The sequence below is a fragment of the Echeneis naucrates genome, chromosome 5 (assembly GCF_900963305.1).
Source record: "Echeneis naucrates chromosome 5, fEcheNa1.1, whole genome shotgun sequence".
Lineage (NCBI taxonomy): Eukaryota > Metazoa > Chordata > Actinopteri > Carangiformes > Echeneidae > Echeneis > Echeneis naucrates.
The window spans coordinates 7,381,204-7,401,245 of NC_042515.1; the positions used below are offsets into that span (position 1 = coordinate 7,381,204).

The following is a 20,042-nucleotide window of genomic DNA, read 5'->3' on the forward strand; positions in this document are numbered from 1 at the left end:
ACCCAATGCTGCCTGGGTGTTCAAGTGGCCAATCTAATGAACACGACAGCATAAAACAGACAGTCAGCAGTTTGTGTCAAAAGTTAAAAAAGTGCTCTTGAGAAAGATGAAAATGGAAAATAGAGCGATAAAAAGAGACAGCTGATGAAAAAGAATGGGCTTTAGGAGACTTTTCAAAAAGTTTCCATCGATCCAGGCCAGATAAAAGAAGAGCATGAAATTATTGGATAAATAAATGCATTTTTGAGGGGCGAAGTGATCACTGTCCTACGAGTCATTGCTTTACCTTTCTGGGGTGACATTGTTCTCTGTGTTTACTAGTTGTTGTGGGGAGCTTTTGAGTTGACTCCCAGCGTGACTCGCTGCTGACTGGCATTAAACAAACACACCTGGACTTACAGTGAGTATAGTCTGTTGGTATTTGTCTGCTGCGCTGCATGCAGTAGTCGGAGCACATGGCCAGTGTGATTTTGCCCGGAGGATACTGCCAGTCTTACATGTGTTCACTGTGAAAGCGTTGTTGTAGCATCCTGACGACCTCTCCCTTTTACCCCTGCCCAGTTCGGTGCTCACCACCTTCTGAAAAAAGAAAAAGACAAAAGGCGGAAAGAACAAAGGTTAAAAAGAATTTAAATAGAAATTCTCTCAATTTTTTCGATAAGAGACCATTAAGGCCAATTATTGCTGCAATTACAATTAATGATCCGTGTGGTGACAGTAAAAAAAAGTAAAGTAACAAAATAACTCTGAATTGACTTTGGTGGAGACAAGTGCTTAAAGAAACAGTTGGATTCATAAATTCAGTGGAATCGTTGTGTTGGGATTTTTTTTTGTCTGAGTGTGTGCTTGTATTAGTGTGTGTGTGTGTTTGTGTAGTAGGTTGCCAAGGGGGGTGGGGGTGGGGGGGCAGTTAGCTGCAAGGGGAATGTAGTTCAATTATGGAAGCATTAAGAAACAACTATGGCGGGGAGGGGAGCTGAGAGTGCGTGTATAGAGCTGGAGCTGGGGGTGTTGGGAGGTCGGAGGGAGTTTGGGGGGGGGGGGGCAGGGGTGCAGGCCTGGGTGGGTTGTAGCCTAATCCCTGAGGAAAATATGGAAGAAATTAATCTAAATTACAAGGATGAGGCTAGTCTGGAGTCTGGGTCTGGAAGGGCTACAGAGGGAAGGAGGGTGAGACGGGGGGTGAGACGGGGGGTGAGACGGGGGGTGAGACGGGGGGGCATCTATTACTCCTGTCCTTTTCTGCGTTTAGGTGGCTTTTTTCTTTTTTTTTCCTCCTTCTACTCTTTCCTCCTTATCCTGTGGGAATGAAGTGGCCTGTCCTCCTTCCTCTTTGGCTTGCCACCCAGACGCCCCTCCCTCGCTCGCTCACGCACTGCCGCTGTGGACGGGACTATGGACACCCCTCCATCTCTGTTCTCCTCGCACAGACAGCAGCTGTCCTGGTTTCTCAGGGAACATGCTGCTTCTCGCTGGCCTTTTTGCAGCCTCTGCTACAAAAGAAACCTCCTTCCCGTTTTTCCCCCGAACCTGCCACATCCCAGACTTCTTAGCTAACTGGAAAAAGATTAGCTGTTGAGGAGGCCTAGATATTACTCTCACACACATACACACAAGTTTATTTTTACACAAGCATGCTCCTTCTTCGTTCTTATTTACCCTGACATAAAAACGGATAAATTACACAGGATGGTTGCCGCTGCTCATCTATCTAATGAAAAGCATCTGGCATCTCTGCTCCTTACCAACATACAAGCAAGTCCTGTTCACCTAGGCCTGAAAGCAGTAATGGGAACAAGCTGTTTGGTCGACAAACAGGCCTGTAAACAGAAAATGTACTGTGTTTTACACAGACAGCGTTCTTTACTGATTTACTAGAGTTAGAGATCCTACATCAACAGGATGGATCACTGGTCACTCAGCTGTTACTTCTCAAAAGATTTTGTCCAAATACCAATTATTCAAATCTGTCATGGATCAATAGACAGCAAATAACTCTCGAGAAAGTAGCATTTTTTGCTCATTGTTGTCACTCTTAATGGGATTATGGATTAGAAGGGATTATTGATCTGTCTGTGTCTCCATCAGTTTTTGGCCTCATCGTTGTCACACACACACACACACACATATGGCAGGTTCCCAAGCCACATCGGTGAAGCACAGAAATAAGTTCCTCAGAAGTCACCCGCTGCCATGATTGTGCTGTTCTCACACCACACAATGAGAAGGCGTGTTTGCAACTTGATGGTGAATCATATCAAGGAAAGGAAAAATACAACTACATTGTAAGTTTTAAGAGCAATTTCTGCTTGGCAATCAATACGACTGTGGAGAACATGTTTGGTTTCCCTCAGGAAGCGGTTAAACCACTCTACCTCTCCTACATCATGTCAGTTTATTTAGTAAATGACAGCAAAAACATCATGCAAAGTGAAATATCTGGCACTTTCTGTGTGAATCAGTTCAAGACAGTAATCACACTTAGTTTCGGTGTTTAGGGAAAAAAAAAAAGCCCTCCTCTGCTACAGAACTCACTTATTTTCCATGGACAAATTACATGCATCTGCTTGGAAAACACAGTAGCAATCACATGACTTGGCTGTGTTAACATCGAAGTCAGAACACACATTGCATCGCTCCAGTCATGGCCTGTATATTCCACCCCCACGCGCCCTGTTAATATATCATACTGCACGGAGTTCATGGGGGATCATCTGCCATTGTGTTTCATCGAATGGACAGTCACTTTGAAATTGCACATATTAACCTTAGCAAAAAAATCAAGAGTGAAGAGACATGCTGCTGGTCATAAGGTGGAGCGAGTGTCGATGTGGTTAATCTTCCACCACCCGGAGGCCCCATTCATTGTTTTCTCATTTCTTGTTGTTAGTTCATGAAACATATTTTCCTTTTTTTTTTTTTTTTTTTTTTGAGCAACAACATGATCATCTTTTATCATCACCATGTAATATTATGTGAATGCATCACCTTGAATTGATCAGAAGCACAGCTGGCGATAACCCACTTCAGTTCATATTTTTATTCCAATCAGCCAAATGCACGGCAACAAGGGGGCCTGCTACGTCTGATTAGTCATTCCATCCACTGTTAATACGAAAACATACGTTAGTCCAGCCTTACTCGTTACAACAATACAATGTTCCTCACAAAACGTACATATATGAGAAATGATACGAAAACAAACAAAAAAAAAAGTATGAAAATAAATATTTCAGCAGAGAAAGGGAAAGGATGTGATTGATAATAAGTTTGTAGATTTTCTTTTGAAATTTATGCCGATTTTGGTTTGGGGTTGTTCCACATGTGGACTAAATACAGATTTTTTATGTTTTACAGTAGGCAGCTGAAAGCAGTGATCTGTTAGGGTCACTGAGTGTGATGGGTCATTGCTGTAATCTGGATCCGGTCATTCAGCAATTAGAATACAATGAGGACCCTTGACATCAATTCCATACTTCTCAGCAGTAACAGAACCAGAAAATCTTAATTGGGCAAGCTGGGGGGGGCGGGGCTTACGAATTTTAACTGTCTGTCGGTCACACACGGTAGACACGCACGCTAGCTCTCTCATATGCGTGTAACTTTTTCGTAGTGTGTGATTTGATTGGTTTGATTACAGTTACTGTTACAGCTTTGACAGCTCTCCCAGCCACGGCACAGCAACGCAGCAGTTGATGGTGGATGCTGCTTACAGTATTTTTATTTCTGCTTTGGGGGGCCGTCAGTGATTCTCAGACTGCCACTGAGCACATTTTAATTAATTTTTCACCCTGATGTTCCTGGAAATTATGCGTGCTGACCTCTGCTGAGGCTCAGCAGTTTACGATTCCTCACAGAAGTCACTCGGTGATTGAGGAGCCCGTGAACACTTCTCCTGTTGTCTCTGGCTGGATGTGGTGTGGGGTAACAATTTCAAAACTGGGGAGTGGGAATCATTGCAACCAGGGAGATTGTGGCGTTCAGCATACATGTGCATGTTTGTGTGTTGTCCTCACTTCAGAGCAGAAATGCCCATGGCAGGCACCAGCCTTTATGGTTCAGCTAAAGGTAAAGCTCATTACTTCGGCTGACAGTCCTTAACCCAGCTGCGTGGTTGGAGCTCCGGCCTCAGGCACTTTGACTTTCTACTAATAAAGATAGGACAACAAAAGCTACATGTAAAAATGAGGGATTCTGCAGAGAAAGAAGGGAAGAATGAAACAAAAGGAGAAAAACAAACATGTTAAAACCAAATTAAAGGCAAGAAGGTGGAGAGAGGAGGAGGACTAATTTTCAATGAAAAGGGATACAATGCCTTTTGTTGAAAAACAACAACAAAAAATCTTCTCAGCTCTGACACAACTATTTCAGTTACAGGGGAGCAAACGAGACACGTCTTTGGTAAGGTGCATTTTAGAGGTAGGAAATAACCAAATGAAAAGATACATATCTGCCAGTGCAAGAGAAAATAGCAAACATGTGAAGCCAAAGCTGCTTTGAATGGATTTCTTTGACAGCAAATGCTTCCAGTATGGAGTGAATCATTGTAAAACCACATTCATTTCCTGCCTGTGTTTATCCACAGAGGGATGAGATACAAAGCTGTCCAGACTTGTTTGCAGTGTGCAGGATAGTGAGCAGAAAGGGAGATGCGCTCATCCCACACAGGGAAAGGCCGCACTTCGGCAACTTGTCGTAATACTCCGACGAGTGGTCATTTGACAGCTTTGTGGCTACTGTATAAAAAAAAATAAATGAGAGGCTGCTAAAGACTCCATCTTTTTACAATTTCCACATTTCATTCATAACCAAAATTGAGAGAAGATTGCTGTAGTGCATTTTCTTCCTCCCAAATTTGAATGAATCATTCATGAATGATTTAATCAAAGACACCGAGTCGTTTTTTATCCTTTCTTCCCTTTTGCTTATTCCTTCCTTCCCAACAATTTATCTGGCCCATGTTTGGCATATGGCAGCCACAGACCTGCATGCCTCAATTATGTTGGACGCTATTGTGTTGGAGGGAGGGCGCAAAAGGGAGTGATTATGTTTACAGTACCTACCCATGGCATCTGGCCACAATGCTCCACTTTTTGGGATAAAGAGGTAAGGTGGTGATGAAAGGTGTCAGGTGTCTACTTTCAGATTGGCAGAGCTCCTCTTTAAACAACCGAAGGAGCAAGACGGACAGTGAGACTGTGAAGCTATTTTCTGCTGTGGCTTCAGTTCAGAAAGAGACAGTGGCAAGAAGGCGCGGAGAATTTCACATTTCGATTTTATTTCATGTATAAAAAGAAAAAAATAAACAGTACGACATCTCAAATAAGTGCTGCTGTGTTGATCGTGTGGAGAAAGGGGTCAAAAGATAAACCTGCTGATGAATAGATGTGGAAATTAATCTCACTTATATCTTCATGCTGACAGGGCTAAAACAGGCAAACACACATTTGAATACAACCTCAAGTGTTTAAAGGCTGGAATGGTGTTGGAAATAGAGAAGTCTGTTCATAACAAACACAAAAAAGCATTCAGCACTTTATTCTGCATATACATATGGCACTCCTGTGAGTGTGTGTGTGTTTGGCGGGGGTGCATTAACTATGTGTGTACACTATCATGCACCTGCCTTTCTAGGCTAGTTAAAAAAAGATAGAGGAAGCTAAATTAGCATGACTACCACAGACAACGGCTCTGCTGATGTAACCACTGCTGGATAAACGAAAGAAGAAAAAAAAAAACATCAACACAAGGGACAAGGAGAGTGAGAAAGATCCCAGATGTCGGTGATATGAGGGCGATAAAGCTCATATCTCAGCACATTTACAGTCAGAGAACTGCTGCTGTTTACGATCTGATTGTTTGGTGAGAAACAGAGGTGTCACTCTTATCAAAGCGCTCACACAGAACGTTTCAAGCTGGCACACTGCTCCATAATCTTTGATGAAATCAGTACATAGTCTTCATAGACCTTTAATATACTCCATCGGTGTCAGACCTGAGTTGTTAAAAAAAAAAAAAAGAGCCCTCAGCTGTATCTTTCTAACATGGAGCTTTTGTTTTTCTGTTAACAGAAAGTAGCTGTTAAAAAGCAAAGAAAGACAAACATGATTTCTGTGATAGATTTCATTGTTCGCACAGTAATTCCAGTTTTGGACAAGGCATATTGAAATACCAGGCGGTACCAGATGCTATCTGTGTGACAGCACCTGTTTTAGGTGGGAGACATTAGAAACATGACGTTCATAAATGATCATAACTGCCCCACAGCGCTAATAGCCTTTTTTTTTGTTGTTATTTTTTTCCTAAATATAATATGCTGTGCTGCAACGGGTACAGTCGTGGGACAAACATCAGGGCAAATTCATTTTATTGCCCAAAACAATACAACGGAGATTAATGTGTGTGGTGTGTATGTGTCTGTCTTCATCTATGCACGCATGAGTGAGTATGAATAAGAACATGAGTGTATGATTACACAAGTGTGTAAGTCTGAATGTATGCATGTGTGTGAGCGAACTAATGCTGTGTGTGTGCATGCGCGCACGCGCGTGTGTGTTTAGTGCTTTGTCCAAACAGACAGACAGAAGTCTCCAGCAGGGAGAAAAATGTGCAGCTTGAAAATATCAGTCTTGTTCTGACATGTCTCATCATTTTTTTGCTCCACACCAACCGTCTCACTTAAAGCACAGCTGTCTGCTGAAGGGCCTGACGGTAGCAGAAATGGCACATCACCAGCAGATCAAAAACAAAACTCGAAAGATCCAAAAGTTTCTTACAATATGGTATAATCTAACTGAATCTAAAATAAATCTAAAGATCTTATTTTACTCCTACTTGCATGTGGACAAAATAACTTTTTTTATGATGTGCTGTTGCTTATTAGATCTTTTTTTTTTTTTTGCCTTCAGTTTGGTTGGTGCCAAGAAACAGAAACAACAAAATAAGTCAACAGAAGGCAGAAAAATCACTCAGTGTGTACTGATTTAACGCAGGCAAAGGTAAATGTCCAAATGGAAATAGGAAAATTAGCGCTCCAGAGAAGCCGAGCTTACAACATACGTCCATTTCCACTGTTCACAGGTCACTGGTTGCGTAAGCTATACGGCACAATCCCCTTCGTTCCCGTCCTCTCCCCTTAAGTTACCTCTGAGGGGGAACATATTCTTAACTGTCTAATCTCCATCTGATTCCAATTTCCTCTAACTATCCCATTGAAAGCAGTTTCCTGAAAGAGTTTAATCTGTATCCCTCTCAAGTCATGTACACGATCTCTACCTGTTGACTTGAATGGGTTTAAGTGTGAGAGGTCAAATCTGAGGTGACACGATGCTGCTAAAACCATGAAGATAATAGCAGAAGACCTGCAACTCTATTTGCAGTCAGTGAGTCTTATTGCCTTGCACAGATCACTTTCTGGCCAAGAGGAGCCGATCGTGCACCACAAGAAAGAAGGTCTAAGTTTCCCTCACTGTGCCACCCATTTTCCTGCTAGAATGATGATGCATTTAAGTGTGCCGCCTCTGGAGCCGGAGACGAGCCCTCACTGACCTGTGATCAGATCCCGCCTGTATACTTTCAGACGTCCAACGCGGTTAACGGCTTTCCGGTTTCTCTCAGTGGCTTGGTCTTGAATCGTGCCAGCTCTCCCTCCTCTGTGTAATTATTGTTCTGGGAAGATGCTATGATAGAGATGTTGGTTCGCCCTGGGCGAGGCCCTGGAGAGCCCGGTTTGGGAGAATAGATTCATTGACAGGGGATCCCCTACAGAAAGAAAAAATAAAATAGAGATACAGATAAGTGAATTTACATATCATGGAAGGGGCATCTGAGGTGTAATATTAGAGATGCAGTTCGGATCGATCTGTTCCAAATTAAAATGTGTTTTTACCCATTATTTATACAGTATATCCAAAGATATTTAACAGGGAGCATGGCTTGTATCTCATCTGAGTTCTCTCGACATTTTAAAGTCATAGATCTCAAAATATAAACATGAATAGCAATACTGTAACCTAGAAAATTTGCCTCTCTACATGTTGTGGTCACGTTAGTGTAGGAGAAAGCACAGAGCAGCCCAGGGAGACCAGCTGGAGTTCCTGTGGTCACCACATATCCCCAACTTGTGGGGATACACATCCACAGTGGTGGTTATTATACAATGTGCAAAAACAAAGTTGTTGTGGGTTTTTTCTTTTGACTGTATATTTTCCTGTGCTGTTGTAAGATGGTCATTTTTATGTGTATACTGAAATTGTCTACATATATTATATCTCTGACTCCAAAGTGTCAAATATCAGCTCTCTTTCAATGCCTTTATCTTTTAATTCACGGTATTTTTTTGATTGATGTGAAATCAAATGGTGTCAAAAGGCTTCAATATAAATAACTAACTTCAGTATAATTTTGTTAATATGTCATATTGACGTTTATATAGTTTAGCTGTTTCTAAATAGGAAAAAAAGAAACATTACTATTTACTTAAAGAAAAAATAAGTAGTGAAAATACAAAATAAATCAGAATCTTCCATATTAAGTGACTTAATAACTAAGTCACTTGATAAGTTCAGAGCGCAAAGAAGTTTAGTCGGACTTGGTCGAATGTGAGCAGCAGCTTACAGGGACTGCTGTTAGCAAAAATGTTGCGCAACTGATATTGCTGAGTCAGTTGACTGAATGACAGAAAGACCCTTCGCTACTTGCGCTACTGATACACTTTAGTCTCACACACACAAAAAAATTGAATCATTTCAGAAAAATAAAGAAAAGACTAAACTAGTCTCTCATCAGCAGACAGGACTGAGTTTGAGGGCCCAGAGCTCTCAGCCACAGTCAGACAACTTAATGATGATTAGTTTATAACGGACTAACTCAGGAGAATCTTGGCAGGTCACATTTCACTGACTGTAACGTTTACAAAAAAAGAGGACAATCATCTACTCTTCAGATGCTTTTGGGCCCATTTTAGTTTGTCAAGTGTTTTTGTTGAAGGTGCTGTGAAATATATTGGGCAAAAAAAGGCAGATTTTTATTTTGAACGTAATTTTATAAACAAAAAGCAATATCTTCTCCTTTTCTCTCTCTCACTTTAAACATGGTATTTGCATAGTTAAAGTCTAACTGCAACACTGATACGATATGAAAACATGCCAAAATAAAACTGAAGGATCGATACTGTTGGTGTTCGAGGAAACAAGACATAACAGAGGATCTGTTGGCATCCACTACCTGGCAGATATACAAACACACACACACGCACAGATGAGGGCACCTCAGTAAAATCGGTAACAGGCATATGAATATTGATGCGCTCCATCCACTCAGGCTCAGTCACACCGTGCACAGCGGAAATATATCAGTGTGTGTGCTTAAACTCACACATGTACTCACGTACGTGTGTCAGAGTGCGCAAGTGTGTGTGTGTGTGTGCAGGGAGTGGGGGGTGGGGGGCATGCATGTACACACATAAACATCCTCAAGGCAATTGGAGTCATCCTGGGAATATTTATCTTTGCTGGTAACGCAAAGAGGCAGCCAACCTCTAATCTGGCCCTCAGCTATTTTCTCTGAAATCTCCAAAAGGGAGGAGAGGGGGAGAGATGAGAAGAAAGAGGAAGGAAGGGGGGGAGACAAGCAAAGTCAGTGGGGAAGGAAAGAAAGCTGGGAGAAGGTGGAGGATGGAAGGACAATAAATGGGAGAGACAGCGCTTGTCTGGTACATGTGCATGTGTATTAAATGCATGTGTTTCCTGACATCCGTGTATGTCAGCGTGTGTATGTAGAAAAGGTAGGTGTTTGTGTTTACATGCGTTTCTTTTGTGTATGTGTGTGTCCAGCCAGGTCGGGGGGTGCAAGGGCTGGGTGATGAGGCGTGTTTGGGACCTTGTGTTTGGTGCATCTGTGAGGCAGAATGAGATGGGGTGATGGAGGTAGGTGTGTGTGTGTGGCAGTGGCCGTGCCCCCCAGGCTGAGCTGGATCTCTCAGTGTGCGGCTGATTCAAAGTGAATGGCAGCGTGCTGTGTGGCTCCATTGTGGCCAAATGATATCTGACACTCCTCGCCTTGTTCTCTGATGTCTGAGGAGACAAGATGACACACACACACACACACACACGCACGCACACACGCACGACATGCCATGACTACAACACTAGCATTAACCTCCTCAACACACACACACAAACAGATGCAAGCATACAAAGACACACACATGTGTGCACAAACAACAAGATGTTCCACATTTCTGGCTCCGGTGCCTTCAGATGGAAAATTGTATGGAAAATTTGATGCTCACGTCTTCCAAAGAAGGAACATGGCAGTTGGTCGTTCTGTTTGCTTTCATTTACTTGTATCTATTTACTGTACATGTGTTTTACTTTAACATCCCTGACCTGATCGAGTGTGGGCCCGAGGGAGAGGGACTGTCAAGGGACAGAGTTCATACAGGAGGAGGAGCGAGATGTTTGCTGCGCCGTTATATTACTTCAATACTTTAACACTTTCTGTTTGCACTCTACATGTCTACGTACAATGTATGTGCATATATGCATGCGTGTATCATTTACTGTTTGATAACTATCACTGTGACCACCATATAGCCACAAACAGACACACACACACACACACACACACAATGATTTGCCAGGCAGTCAGTGTGTGTCCATTTGGGTTTGTTTGGAGTTCTGTCATGTCACATGCTGTCTGCTCGGTACTGCGTCCGTCCTTGCCTCGGGGTGGACACATCCAAGAAAAGCACTTGATTCGACTCGGGCCATGTTTCTGGTACACCACCGCAGCTCGTCATTACTGAACTCTTTGGAACTCAGCTACAACAGACTGGGGTTGTTTCCACAGAGTTTCATGTCCAAGGGAAATACCAGGAGGTAACTCTTTTCAGCCTGAATGAAAAAAAAAAAAAAAAAAAAAAAAAAAGATCCAGAGTTGGATGGAAATTTCAAAAAATGTTTATGGAGTGGAAAAAAGGCAGCTGCTGGTGTTTTTTTTTTTTTTTTTGTTTTGTTTTGTTTTTGTTTTGTTTTTTTATTGTGGCTGTGTTTTGAGTATTTAAGGTTGTGGGGGGTGCAGGTTTAGTCTTTTTCAAGGTACAAGGATTTTTCTTTAGATCGATGTGAGTTGTTCTGGCTCCGTGTACATATTTTGGATTTACATTTAACTGATGTATTCATGATAGGGACATGCTCTGATAAAGTTTGCAGCCAGAATAAGCTGTTATAAAAAAAGCAAAAAGAGAAGTCTGCATAGCTTATAAATCTTTAAAGGTATATTACATAAGACGGTCTGTTATGCAAAAGATTAATACCTAATGACTTACAGTAAATATAACTGCAATAACAGCTGCTTGGTAATGTGAAAAAAAAAGTCTGTTTTGAATATTTTTTTAAATGCATACAGAGGTATTTTCTTTAATAGCAAATTCCCATAAGCCATTATCCTGACTCCAAACTGAACGAATAAACCAAGTGCACAACCAAAGCAACATTTTCCATATAACTGAGGCCCCACGCGAGGACTTAATAATATCTCAGCGTAAAATTAAAAGCAGTATCATACTAGGTGCTTTGAGTGATGGCTGATTTACGCTGCAGCAGCAGTGACGAGCGTGGCAAAGCACGCACACTGTTTATTGTGTGATACTGCGTTCAAAACCGGGACGGGACCGGAAGATCTGGGTGATGACTTAAGAGTATGAATGTTTCCATTTAATTAAGTGGAACCTGCCTGAACATAATGACACCCCCTGTGGTGTTGCTACGTCTGGCCCCAAAATATAACCTTGGATATTTATAATATGTTGGCTTTACATTGTTAAACAGCAAATAAAGTCAAGCAGAACTTGTCTTTTAGTCAGCAAAAGAGGGAGGAGCTGTGAAGCTCTGTACGGGGCAAGGAAAGTAGGTTGATGAGCTGTGTTTTGGAAAACCAGTCATTGTTTTTATGGTTTTAGTGCATATGTAGCCTGTATGATCTAAATTTAGTTCTATGCTACACTTTTTTTAAATCTGTAAACTGAATGCATTGTTCGTGTCTCTTATTCTATGTTTCTGTTGTAAACCATCAAACATGATATAAAAATACTAAACTGGAATTAGGAGGGAATCAACTCCAACCATTGGAAAGAGGTGAGTGAGACTTTATAAAAAGTTCAGCTTGAAAACTACAGTGCAACTTTTCTGGTTTCCCAGTGTCTACATGATGATGATGTTCAGGACTATATTGTCCGCGACAGAAAAGCAGCATAAATGCAAATATTTATGGTTCAAAACAATTACATTGGTGCATGGTGGTGAAACGGCCGATAAGCTGGAGGAAATGAAAAAAGCTTGTGAGTGAAACAACATCACAGAGAAGCAAACCGGTCGCAGGCACAAACAAAAACAGATGGCTGACTAAACGGTTGAGTCTTTTTCTTTTTCCAAAGAAGAAGAAAGAGGTCACAATTCCTGCCATGTGCAGTGTGCACCAACTGTCTGACCCAAACCTGTTCCCAAGATAGAGTGCAGTCTTTCAAGCTGCCTTAATAATCTCTATTAGTAGCGGCAGTCGTGAAAGATCAGTCTGAGCACACTACAAACACGTATAAGGCAAACAGAGGATGTTTCTTCCAGCAGAACTGGATTCTCAGAAAATGCTTGTATTGTATGACCTCTCAGACCAAATCACCAAAAAAGTGGCCAGCTGACTAATGTTCGACTTTAAAGGGTAAACACTTAATCTTTCATTGTCATGTCTCTTTGAATAGAGACTTGTGGTACTTTATGATATACACTGTAATGTGTTGTATAGCCACTGTTCTGTGTCGAGCAGCTGGCTCAAAACGGGCTGTTTGTTTTACCAGCAGTGTGACTGGGATTAGTGTGTGTATGTGTATGTTCCCCTCAGTCATCAAACCCTTTTAAATTTATTCACTGAACCTGTTCACCTACACCGGGGTGCTTACAGAATACACCTCCCCCCCCATGTGCATGTATGTCTGTGCGTGGGCTGCCTTTTCCTCTGTGGATCTAAATCACACTGCTTGCCTACAGTATGTGCGTCTGTATGCCCAAGCATGTACGGAAGTTTGTGTGTACAGGTGTGTATTTACTGACTCCACGCCCTCTGTCGAAAATGAAGGAATTTGGTGCAGCTTGAACAGCAAGCATCAACTGTATATTCCTCTAAAATGTTAGGCTGATGAGGTCAACAAGTCATAAAACTGGATTTATCACAATGGAATGAGAGCGACAACGATTAGTCGTTTCCAAATGAATTCAGTAATTCTCTTGATTCATTAATTTAACGTCCTCCTTACCACAATAAACATGCTTTCAAAGTGAAATGATGGTTGTCTCACTCCTACATGAGTGGAACTGTAACACATATACTTAACAATCCCATTTTTACCCCACGTAGCCAACATATTATGCAAGAGTGGATTATGTGTTGTGTTTTATCTAAGGGCACATTACATACTTGTCTCTTTTGGTGAGTATCATCCAGACAAACACTATACATGGCTGCCCTTCCCTCCAGCCCACTGTAACCCCTCTCTGTATAACAGAAAAGAGGAGGGGGGAGTAACAGATACAGAGGGGTGTAAACAGGGAAAGAGAAGAAAGAGGAGTTCAAGAGCACAGAAAAAGTTTCTATCTCTGTGATCAAAACGTTGAACAATGTAATGTGACAAAATATGGACTCAAACGGAGATCTTGTGAAAGTAACAGATTGTTTAAGACTTAGTGAGAAACATGTGGCGCTTTAAGGGATAATATCCACTCTGTGGCTGCTGATGTCATTGTCAAACTTGTCTCACACACACACACACACACACACACACACACACACACACACACACACCCCTCCAGCCCTTTGTCCTTACCTCTCTGTCTCTCCTGCTTGGTGCTCAACACCCCCTGGCCCTACAGACGAGCTCTGTGAGGATTAATTAACCAATTAGAAGAGGAGCCCCTTGGAGGCGTTTGCGGCTCCCCCATTGTCATTACACACACACACACACACACACACACTGAGGGAGAGATACAGACCTCAATTAGGCTGTGCTGTGACAGGCCTAGCTGACTGGAAAATGCAACAGCGGTGTTCGCCCCCACCCCCCCTTCCTCCTTGGGTGACTGAGTAGGTGAGTAACCTTTTAATTGAATTACAATCATTACCCTGATGTCCACTGTTACTGCCCCTGCTAACCGTCCATTCGCTCTCCTCATTTCCCCCGAGGTGCTGCTTGGTGAAATTAAGGAGAAACCCACCCCACCCCATCCCTGTTCATATGAAAGATCTGGAGGTTTGCCCATTACTTACCCCCACTCATCTCTCTCTTCTGCAGAGATCAATGTTCATTCCATTGCTCTGAGCAACAGGCTCCAAAGCTTTGTGTCTGCAAATTTACCAAAGGGGACTGTCTGTCTCGTGCTCAGTCTATACATCCTAATGGGCGTCGACCAGCGAGACTGTGATGGAGCGATGATATTGTGCAGGAGAGGAACTGTTAAGTAGAGGAATAAAAGTCTGGGTCGGGCTTTGAAGGGGGATTTCTCTGCTGCTCTCCCTCACTAGACTGACAGGAGCGGGGATGCTGGTGGACTGTAGGCCATGCAGGGCTGTGGTACAGTATGCTGTGTGTCAGCGCTGACTGGCCTGATTAGGACAACACTACAGACGGACGCAGCAGGGGAGGGGAGGGCCGATGCTGCTGGACCCAAGTAAAGACAGGCCCCCCACTTCTCATCATTTCCTAATTTGTCTGCTCACTTGTCCAGCCGTCGCGGCGGATCTCCATGCCGACACTTGACCTGGAAAGGACAGGGTGCAGATATGTTTCTTAAATGATGGCCTGACCTCTCGGTTGAGACACTTAACCTCTGTGGGAGAATCGTGCTATAGTTTCAAATTGGTGTGCTGACCCTCATGAAGCATTTACATGTGAAACAGGAGCCCCGGGGCCGATCCGGAGCTCCCCATGACACCGGTTGATATTTTCATACATACTGTCCAGGCCTTCATATACACACTGGTCAGTGTTGGTGTTGAGGATCTGACACATTATCACACTATAGTTGTTAAAGTTGAACTATTTAAAGAAGATACAACTCCTCCACAATGTGGAGAAGAAAAAACACACACATCTAAATTGAAATATTTTAACCAGTCATTAAAACAAAGCAAAAGACCCAGCAGTCACTTCAGATGAACCAGGATCATTACTTTCTACTATTATAGGTAATAACATCTCAATACACCTAAATTGGGAGTGAGATGACTCTAAAATCAGAATTCAAATGAAAGAGAAGTGTATCTTAATTAAAAAAAAAAAAAAAAAAAAGGATTTCTCAGTGGCATGATGCTTAGGGTACATACCATATATGCACAAAAAGCTTAGAGCCGGCGAGTTCCAAGTTTGATTCCCGGCTGACTTCCCCCCCACTTCACAGTCCCATTCACTAAAGGTATAAAATGGGTGAAAAATTTCAGAGGCTTTGGGAGATAAAAAGAATAAAAAGAATGTTATGGGTCAGAAAAGATGCAACCAACCAAATCATTCATTTATGAAACATTACCGACTGTTTACTCAGGTGATGTCATATCACAATATTTCTTTGTGTTAATGTTTGCATTTTTCAAATCGCTATCATCTCTCGTTATGTGGGACCACCAGGTTGGGTCATCAGCGTTGTTGTTTGTGTTCATAAACGTAACTTTTGCTTCCCAGATTTCATGATGTATGTGGTTTTTAGTGACACCTCAGTGGAACGGCAAAGACTGCAAGAAGGTCTCTTCTCTGTCGCCAAGATATCCGACTATCTCCTTTCCATCTGTTAGTGATCTCCAATAGCTCTGTGTGCTGGGAGCAAGCACAGGGGAGGAAAAAAAAAAGGGGGGGACGAGAGGAAAGTAGAGGTTTTACAGCATCCTGGTACATCCTGCCTTAATGAGGCCCCCCTCTCTGTCTGCCCATCTGTCCCCAGCGGGATTGGCCGCACAGGGCCCCCACGTTAGTAAGGAGGATGTTTGCGTGTATGTGTGGCTTTGAGCAGGGGAGATGTACTCGGAAGAAAGCCTCATAGTTAACGTAAAAGTGTGTCTGCCATGAAAGGCAGCAAAAGTGTGTGACGTTGGCGTGGAGAGAGCAGGTATCGGGCTGAGTGTAACTCCACGGAGTCTACCATTTTCCATATTTTTTTATTTTGTCATTTCCTGTTTATTCAGGCTCTGAAGCAACGGTTGTAGCAGCACATGTTTAGGATTCCCCTCAGTCTCATTTAACTCCTCAGTCGGAAGGAGACTGAGTCATCCATCCTTAACCCCCCTACCCCACCTCTGATGACCCCTCTCCGTGGTACAGTCTCATTAGCCTGAGCTGCAGCGGCTTGTTAACCCCACTAATCGAAATAGGAATGAGCATAAAAGAGCCCAAGAATTTACTGCCAGCTCCACACTTCAAAGGGGCAATGGGGGAGGGATGGGGGGCATCATCTAGCAGACAGAGCATATGTATAGGTGTGTGTGTGTGCACGCTTTTTTTTTTTTTTTTTTTTTTTTTTTTGATGAGTTAGTTTTGCAAACACTTTGAAACAATTTGCTTCTCACCTTACATTATACAGAGCAGGTTTTGTGGTTGCCACAGAGAAAAACAACAAGCTTTGCACCTCGGCCTTAGAAAATATATAATAATTTTCAGGTTCAGATTAAAAAAAAAAAACAAAAAACAAAACAACGCAAACTTGACACTCAAAGTTGAGGTTTTCACAGCCCAACTACAAAGTGTGTGCGAAGCAGTAGGCTGGATCCTGTGTCAAATTCCCACACCTCTGCAAATAATGTATGTGTGACAGAGGCATGCTGCAGCGCGCCCTGCTCTCATCATCTCTGCTCTTGCTGCCAACACCAAGGAACTTCTGTATAACTAATATTTCCACTTTACCACCCCAGTAACTGTCTGCAACTGCTGACATCAAGGAACTATGTTATCTTCAACAATCTGTAAAGCACAAAATGTTTAATCAAAGTGAGTCAGTGGATCCACCACTAGGGGTCTTGAGATGCCTTCATTTATCAAACAAGCAAACAAAGCAAAAAACATTCAAAAAAAAAAAAGATATGCTGCATCCAATCAGATGCTAGTCTCCTCAACTTTGCCATTTGCCATTTTAAAAAGCCAACTGAGGACTTTGTGCTTTTCTGGACCATCAATACTCAGGAAAGTACAACTGAATCTGGCCATAGAGCTGCAAGGATCAGTCAGCACACCCTCTCTGCTCCAAATCTATTCACTCAGCCGGGTGTGGCAGTCAACACTTGGCAAACTATGAAATCCCAGAGGTGCAGAAAGCTACTTTGTCAAGGGGAACATGTAATCCATTTATTTCAGTCACACATGTTTATCTTTTGGATCCTTTGTGTCACTTACACTGCGCTTGTTTGCTTTGTGTCATTTTCAGTGTCAGCACAAACTTTTTCTTTTTACATTATTCAAACAAAGTGAGACACTGTGGTTTGGTTAGGTAGACCCAGAGAGGGATTTGGCTCATCCTGATTCTGGGTACACCACAATAGTTGGTATGAAATCTGTTAATACCAGCCCACTCGCTACTATCTCAGCCCTTGGGTGATAGGAGCATATACAATAAGATGCCAAAGCAGTTTTTAAAGGATGATTACATGTTTGTTTAGATAGCCTGACTTTTTTTGTACAGGAGCTGATTGATAGAAACGCGTCTGCAAATCAACAATAAGGTCAATCAGGATCCGTAGCTGAAGCAATCGCAGCCCACGATCGTAGCAACATTACCAACTTACTGACAAAAACCTGTGGAGTGGCACTCCACTGTATGGAAGCACCCAAAGGTTTATGTCAGACATTGAACTGTACTCCTGTGTGGCAGAATCGCAGAGTCGCAAATGCGCAGCAGAAAAAATATCAGCTTGCATCCGAATCCTCTGAGCCCCTCTGTCTCTGTCCTGTTTGTTTTCATCCCTTGTACACAACAGAGAGACTGATTAAAATCTATCTGTTTGATGTTTTACTATGAAAAAGAGAACAATTGGTTGCTCTAGAGGGTGTTTAGCAGAGGCCCAGCTTTGAAGGTTTCTTTGCAAATTTGACTTGGGAAGGAGAGAGAGAGAGAGAGACGGTCGAAGAAAACAGCTCAACACTTGTGTGGTTTGGCTGGTACTGTTCAGTGGTTCTGTATGATGCTTCTAATTTTCACCACATGCTATTTACCAACTTATATGAGCTTCACAATAGAGGCATGGCTTTGTAACGATGGAAGAGCCTTTGTGCTTGCCATGTTAGTGAAGATCTGAAAATGCACTTCATTGAAGGGCACAATATGTTCTTAATTATGTACAAAAACTGAGGAAATATGTGTTGCCCGTGTTTCCCCCCGTTAACTTGTAAATGAAAAACATTGTGGAGTTTCTGTGTTGTGGCTGACGTTGTGCGGCTAAACGTATTCATTCAAACAACAAAGAATGAATGTCTTGGTGTGTCCATCTACAAATGAACACATGTTCTTATTGCTCCAGTAAATTTTGTTTGCCACAAGCGGCTCTTGTAATCAGCTTTGAGAAAAGTGGACCACCATACTCCTCACATCATTCAAGACTCTTCTTGCTTCTTGACAGAGACAGAAAAAAAAGGAGATCAAATATCAGCCAGTGGCTACAGTGAAATGAAAAATTGGGCTAAGATAAAACGTGACAGCAGTTTTAAATCTGACATAACAGGCAAACAAACAAACAAAAAAAGAATGCTACAATAGGCGTTAAGAAATTTAAAACCAATTTTCCGAAATCTAAAAACATCTCACAAGTTGCATGTGGTCAAGTAAAAAAGGCAGAGTTGTGATTTTTAAGAGCATCACAAGTGCTGAAATCCCAGCTGACTATTATGAAACATATCACTTGTTAACAGAGCGACATTAACTGGGCCAAACAATCCAACCAAAAAGGCACTAGTTCTCCAGGCAGAAGACCAGAATGGATATTTTTAGAGGTCTGCATCTCAGTCACAGGTCTTTAGAGGCAATCATGTGGCTATAAACATTAGACCATGAAAGATGTTTTACATTTTTTATGAATGTTTGTGAGGACAGCGTGGTCGGGGGGGATCAAAAAGCTACTCTGTGGTGTAACAGATCGAGCAAGAGAGAGATTAAGGAAGAGAGAGAAGTTAATCATGATGGTTCAAGTGCTGGAAGAAAAAAGAAAAAAGAAGAGGTTCACTGAAGAACAGTGAAATCAAACACAACCAACCCAGAACGTTTTTGAAGTGCCACCATATTATTCTCATTATCTGCTTTTATTGTGTCAACATTAGCTCCCATTCATTTTGTTGCTTCTCTCTGTCACACGGCAACCGCAGCAATATGTATGGATGGTGTGTGAACATCAGCCAGTGGCCGTGCCTTGTCAGGTAGGCTGTATTTGAATAGGATGAGACAAGGAAGCAGTAATCATACAAAGCAGTTGGAGTGGGAAGTGACAGCCAGATATATAAAATATGAAATGTTGTCGCACCCATGTTTCAGTGTTGTAACGAGTTCAGTGGTGCCTTGTTAATAATAATAATAATAATAATGATGATAATAATGATAATGATGCCAAAAGATGCCTTATTTTCAACACTTGGCAGGTTTTTGAACTTTGGTTAAGTTTTGTGAAGATGTAAACCGCATATGATTATTATTTAGTAAAACAATTGTCCTAAAGAAGATACTGAAATAATTTTAAGCCTTTTAAAATGCTCATAATTAAGTTTGCATGAACTAAAGAAATAAATTCAATTGTACTTCCCACGGGGCTGGGCATTAATGAGAGTGACAATCGCAAGAAAGTAGTGAAAAGTAACTAATTGAATCTCTGAATATATCATGTAATATTATAATTTTTTTATTTATTCTATTGTCTCTCTTGTTCCTTTTTTTCCCTTTTCTTTTTCTTTTTTTGCATGACTAAAAGTAAAGAGAAAAAAATCTGTCATTGCACTTGTCACTTTGTGGTATGTCAAGAGCATAGAATGTATT

General features: G+C 41.9%; 1 protein-coding gene across 1 annotated transcript in view; it reads left to right on the forward strand.

Moving 5' to 3' along the window:
* tfap2c (transcription factor AP-2 gamma (activating enhancer binding protein 2 gamma)) overlaps positions 1–16,525 on the forward strand; it is a 30,513-nt gene extending 13,988 nt beyond the window's left edge. Inside the window, exons 9-10 of the transcript XR_003840715.1 lie at positions 9,931–9,940; positions 16,513–16,525. The gene's annotated coding sequence lies outside the window, so the exon portion shown is untranslated. The remainder of the gene's footprint in view (positions 1–9,930; positions 9,941–16,512) is intronic.
* Positions 16,526–20,042: the final 3,517 nt, after the last annotated feature.